This window comes from Mus pahari, chromosome 3 (genome assembly GCF_900095145.1).
Source record: "Mus pahari chromosome 3, PAHARI_EIJ_v1.1, whole genome shotgun sequence".
Taxonomy (NCBI): domain Eukaryota; kingdom Metazoa; phylum Chordata; class Mammalia; order Rodentia; family Muridae; genus Mus; species Mus pahari.
In genome coordinates this window covers 103,287,262-103,293,356 of record NC_034592.1, presented here as the reverse complement: position 1 = coordinate 103,293,356, position 6,095 = coordinate 103,287,262, and positions in this window count along the sequence as shown.

Genomic DNA, 6,095 nt, shown 5'->3' with positions numbered 1-6,095 from the left:
CCTCGCCCCCTCCTCCTCCTCCTCCTCCTCCTTCTTCTTCTTCTTCCCTTCCCCCTCCTTCTTCTTCTTCTTCTTCTCCTCCTCCTCCTTCTCCTCCACCTCTTCCTCTTCCTCCTCCTTCTTCTCTTTATTTCTTTCTCTTTTTTTATTAATTTTTGTTTGTTTGTTTGAAACAGGATTTCACTATGCGGCTCTGGATGTCTTAGAACTCATTAAGTAGACCAAGCAGGCCTCAAACTCACTTAGAGCCATCTGCCTCTGCCTCTGCCTCCCAGTGCTGAGATCAAAGCATGTGCCACCACCCAACACAAGCACTAGTAGCTGGAAAAACTTAGAAGTTTCTTTGTTGTTTGATGTTCTGGGTTGGGGGGGGGAATTGTTTGTTTGTGTTTTGGGTTTGGGTTTGGGTTTTGAGATAGGGGCTGGCCTGGTACTAACTATATAACCCAGACTGACTCAAATTGATGGCAGTTCTCCTGCCTCAGCTTCCTAAATGCTGAAAGTAATTCTCATGCTATTCTCAAATAATGTACTTATCACAGCCTCAAAGAATATGGTATAATTGTTTCAATCCAGTGCCTTTGGAGCGGGGAGTGTTGACATGACCTTTTACCAGTAAACTATGAGTGGGAACTAAAAGGGTAACAGCATCAAGAGACAACTGTCTGAGGTAATGAGAAGAAGCCCAAAGAAGAAAAATTCATTCATTGGAACTTAGGATTGGAGTATTTTTATTTTGGATAGGGTTATATTTAATGTCTTTTGGTTTTTATTTTTTATTACATTTATTTATTTATTTATTATTTACTTACTGACTGACTTGTGTGTCAACATGTGTGCCATGGCACAGGTGGCAGGTGTAAGGTCAGAGGACATCTTTGGGAATTGGTTCTCTCCTTCCATCCTTTGGGTCTGGAGGATCAAAGCCAGGCTTGGTAGCAGGCACTCACTGAACCATCTTACCAGCCCCATTTTGTTTGTTTGTTTTTGTTTGTTTGTTTGTTTGTTTTATTTGTTTTTTAAACCATCTCATTATTTAGTCCAGGCTGGCCTCCAATCCCAAGAGCTGAAATTGTGCCTCTGTACCTAGCCAGTCATTTATATATTATGATCTTGTTTTATTTTCTTTGTTTTTCATGGACAAAAAATAAAAGATTATTTTACAAAATTAAGGTCTCTATTGTTGTTTTTATGTGTGTATGAGTCTTCTGTTTGCATGTATGTGGAGGTCAGAAGATGGCACCAGATCCCCTGGAACTAGAGTTATAACTGGTTGTGAGCCATCATGTGAAAACTGAACTCTGGTCCTTATATCCACACAAAACCCCACTTACAGATGTTTGTGAAAGATGTTTTTTGTTTGTTTGTTTTTTTTTGAGACAGGGTTTCTCTGTGTAGCCCTGGCTGTCCTGGAACTCACTTTGTAGACCAGGCTGGCCTCGAACTCAGAAATCTGCCTGCCTCTGCCTCCCAAGTGCTGGGATTAAAGGCGTGCGCCACCATGCCTGGTTAAGATGTTTATTTATAATTGCCAAAAACCGGAAGCAAGTAAGGTCTCTCAGTAGGAGGACAAAGAATATTGCGTCTATACAAAGGAAATATCTACAGACAAAAGGAAATGAGTTAACTGACTGGAGATAAAGCTCATTGGCTAAAAATGCTCGCTGTTCTGGAGGGCCTGAGTTTGGGTCTCAGCACCACATCAGGCCGCTAACCACCACCTGTAATTCTGGCTCTAAGGAATCTGAATTCCCTCTTCTGGCCTCTGCAGACTCTGTAATCAAGTGCAGAAATACACATAACTATACATACATACAAACATACACTCCAGTTCTTGGAAAGCAGAGGTAGGTCATTCAATGAGTTTGAGGCTAACCTGGTCTACACAGTGAGTTCTAGGCCAACTGGAACTGGACAGGAGACCCTGTCTCAAACAATAGCAAAAGTAAACAAAATAAAATTCTCCCTTTAAAAGATTGATCTAAGCCAGGCAGTGGAACTCTACAGAGTGAGTTCCAGGACAGCCAGGGCTACACAGAGAAAACTTGTCTCTAAAAAAAACAAAAAAAGAAAAGAGTTGCTGTCATGGTGTCTCTTCCCAGCCATAAACCCCTCCTCCAGCTTGTACAGTAAGATGTGAATTTTCAACTGTTGTCCCAGCTGCCTGCATCATCAAAGACTGACACTCTGGAACTGTAGCTTAATTAAACTCTTCCTTTTTAAAGTTGCTTTGATCTTGGTGTTTGATTACAATATGAATGTAACTAAGACATCTAGTCAACATTATGAATTCCAAATCAACCAGGGCTACATAATGAGATCCTGCCATTAAAGAAAAAAAAAAAAAAAAGCGGGACAAGATGGTTTGTGCCTTCAAAGGCAGACGCAGGTGGATCTCTAAGTTTGAGGCCAGACTGGTCTATAAAGCAAGTTCCAGGACAGAAAAACCCTGTCTTCAAAAAGCAAAACAAGTTTGTTAAGTCCAACTTAGGAAACGTTTCTTTTTTGTTTGTTTGTTTGTTTGTTTGTTTTCAAACAGATGTCATTGTAGACGAGCCTCAAGCTTGCTGTGTAGTCCAAGCTGGCCTTAGCCCAGACTAGCCTTACACTCCTAATCCTCTTGGTGAGAATTCCCTAGTTGCTTGGAATTACAAGCACACATCAACATTCTTAGCTTTCCTTGTATTTTCATTTAAACTGTAGAATTGGCTTGTCAAAGTCTATGAAAAACTGCTAGTGCTATTATTGGAATTTCACTGAATTTATAGATAAAGTTATAAATAATAAATATTTTAGTAAGATTGAAAGCTGGGCACAGTATTACACGCCAGTACTCCCAACATTTGGGAAGTTAAGGGTTGCTGTAACTTTAAGGCTAGTGAGTTAAGGCTGGGCTATAGTGTGAAACCTTATCTCAAACATACATGCATGCATACATACATACATACTAAAAATAACAATGAATCTTTTAGCCCATTAATATGAATTCACAGCGCATATATCTAGTAAAAGATAAAAATTCAAAATATATTTTTAAACCCTTTGTGAATAATAACAATTCAAGTCCCATTTTTTTTATTTTATTTATTTTAAAGGTTTATTTATTATATGTAATTACACTGTAGCTGACTTCAGACACTCCAGAAGAGGGCGTCAGATCTTGCTAAGGATGGTTATGAGCCACCATGTGGTTGCTGAGATTTGAACTCTGGACCTTCGGAAGAGCAGTCGGGTGTTCTTACCCACTGAACCATCTCACCAGCCCCCTTTTTTTTTTATTTTAAAGGGACAATATAGTCTTGTGTAGTCTAGGTTGACCTGAAATTCAATATATAGCTAGGGATGACCTTGGACTCTTTACTCCCCTACTCCCATCTCCTGAGCCCTGGGATTCTGACCTCATCTCTGGTTGCCAGGGATCCAACCCAGGACTTCATGTGCTAGGCAAGCATTCCACCAACTGAGCCACACTTCCAGCCCCAGTAGTTTTTACATAAGCAAAAGATCTGAACTGATGCCTCTTTTAAAAGTCATACAGATGGCTGGCGATCACATGGATGCATTCATAATGCTACTAATTGTCAGGGGGAAACAAAACCCCAATGAAATACCGCTTCACATCCTCCAGAATGTCTAAAATTAAAAAGGACTGACAAGTGCTGACTAGGGTTTGGGACAACTGAAACGCCCATGCTCTGCTTCTAAGAGGCTAGGATGTTCCATGAAATAGTGGGTGGTTTCTTATGACTCTTACTTAGGTCTATGGACTCTGTTTTGATGGGCTGTTGCCATCAGTAAGTCTACCTTGTTTTGCCCCTGTTCCCTTTCTCATTCTCAGGGCTTCAGTCCCCATTCCAAGAGAAGGGACCATCGCTAGGGGAGTCTGATCTCTGTTCTATCTCCAAACACTAAACAGAAGTTGGGTTACAACTCAACAGCAGGGGTTAACCCAACATGGGCGAATGGTAACACCCTAGGCTTGACCCATAGCACGCAAAACCAACAGAAAGAGGCCAAACTGTAGCTAGTCTTTGCTACTTTCTGGGTCCTTCCTTCTTCCACCCTTTTTATTCTAAGCTTTCAAGCCCTAACACTAGGTCAGAAAGAAAAAAGATAAAGAGGAAAGAAAAGATATCCCTGAATGAAGCAGGAGTTGGAAAGGGGGCAACATTATTGTGAGACTACCTCCTGCTGGTTAGGGACATCTTGTTCCTATAGGCATGCTGTCTGCAGTTGAAGCGAGGGCAGCTTCTTGCCCAGTAGATAGCTTGCCACATTTGGAGGAAGTTCCATAAGGAGGTTCTTTGATGCCCACCATCTTCTTTGAAGTAGTATAAGGTACTACCAGGAGCTGAGATGTTTCACTTTCAAAAAAGCCTTTATTGCCAGGCATGGAGGCACACGCCTTCAGCACTTGGGAGGCAGAGGCAGGCAAATTTCTGAGTTCGAGGTCAGCCTGGTCTACAAAGTGAGTTCCAGGACAGCCAGGGCTATACAGAGAAACCCTGTCTCGAAAAAAAGAAAAAGAGAAAAAAAAGCCTTTATTAATAAAAACCTTTTTGAAGATGTATTTATGTATTATATATATATAGCATTCTGCCTGAATGTATGCCTGCTGGCCAGAAGAGGACACCAGATCTCCTTATAGAATAGTTGTGAGCCACTGTGTGGTTGAGAATTGAACTCAGGACCTCTGAAAGATCAGCCAGTGCTCTAAACTACTGAGCCTTCTCTCCAGTCCCCTTAATAATAAGGGAAGCCCCTTAGGAAATTTTGGATATTGGCCAGACTTAACAACACTAGCTGTAATATTTGTTGTTCAATCTCTGTGATGTGAAAGTGCAGGGCTAAACTAAAGTCCTGACTGTAACAGTCTGAGAGGCTGGACCAGATGGGGTTAGCTGCTTTGAAGCTGTCCTGGAAGCAAGTTTTGAGGGAATAGCTATTGAGGTAGTATGAGGTTGGATCAAGAAGGATGGTGAAATAAATATATCTCAGTGTCTCAACAGCTTTCTTAGCATCTTCAAGGGTGAATCTTGTCAGGACTGCATTAACTTTATTGGTATTTGGTTGTTTTGCTCTGAGATATATATAAACTTTTAAAATATATAAATTTTTAAGGGTAATATATATTTTTCATTAGCACATGCATGGAATGTGCAGTGTGCAGCACAAATCAGATAAAAATGATTCTCTGTTCTTTGATTGAGCAGGTAAGGCATCTGCTTTTTTTTTTTGTAAGCTAGTTTTGACTATATAACCAACCTATAATATAAATTTTCATACATGACATTTGAAAGGATGGCATAAAAATCCTAAAGATTCTGTAACCAGCAAGATTTTTTGCCTGTGCTTAGCTGAAGTCCTGGTGATTCTCAGCGCTGTTCCCATGCAGAAAGACCAGCATTCATGCTACCTGTTTTCTTGTTCTTCTTGGCTTTTTCTTTCATGTACATAGTCAAGATTTTCAGGAGCTCTTACTAGTCAAACCAAATATTTATTATTTTTGATGGAATCCATAGACTTTCTTCTTCTGTTGAAACAAAGACAAAAACCTCTTCCCCAACACAACATATTTCCTGCTTCAGTTCTGAAGTTAACACATATAGAGACTGATTTAATTCAGCAGTCCTTTCTAAAATTCAGTGTATTTCAGCAGCTGTTATCTGCCTTATTGACACTTAAAAAATTTAAAGTCAATTAAGCATTATTTAATCTGTCTCTGGGAGATTGCATATCCCTTTCTGTTCTATGAGCATTTTCTTTAAAGTCCTGTTAGCTCTTTCTATCTACAATTGCTTGTCATGTAGGATTGTGAGATATGCCAGTAACATGTTTTATGCCATAATGTCTAAAATATTCTTGCATTTTAGTGCATACATATATTGAAGCATCATCAGCTTCTATCTGTAAAGGTATGTCCAAGATTGCAATTACCTCTAATAAATGTGCCAACTTAGAATCAAAACTCAATGCAGAAACATATTTAAATCTTGAGTAAGTATCAATTGTGCGATGTATTAGCACATGTACATATCTTAATTCTCCAAACTCTACAAAATGAAACACATACTCTATTGTATGGTAGTGCTCTA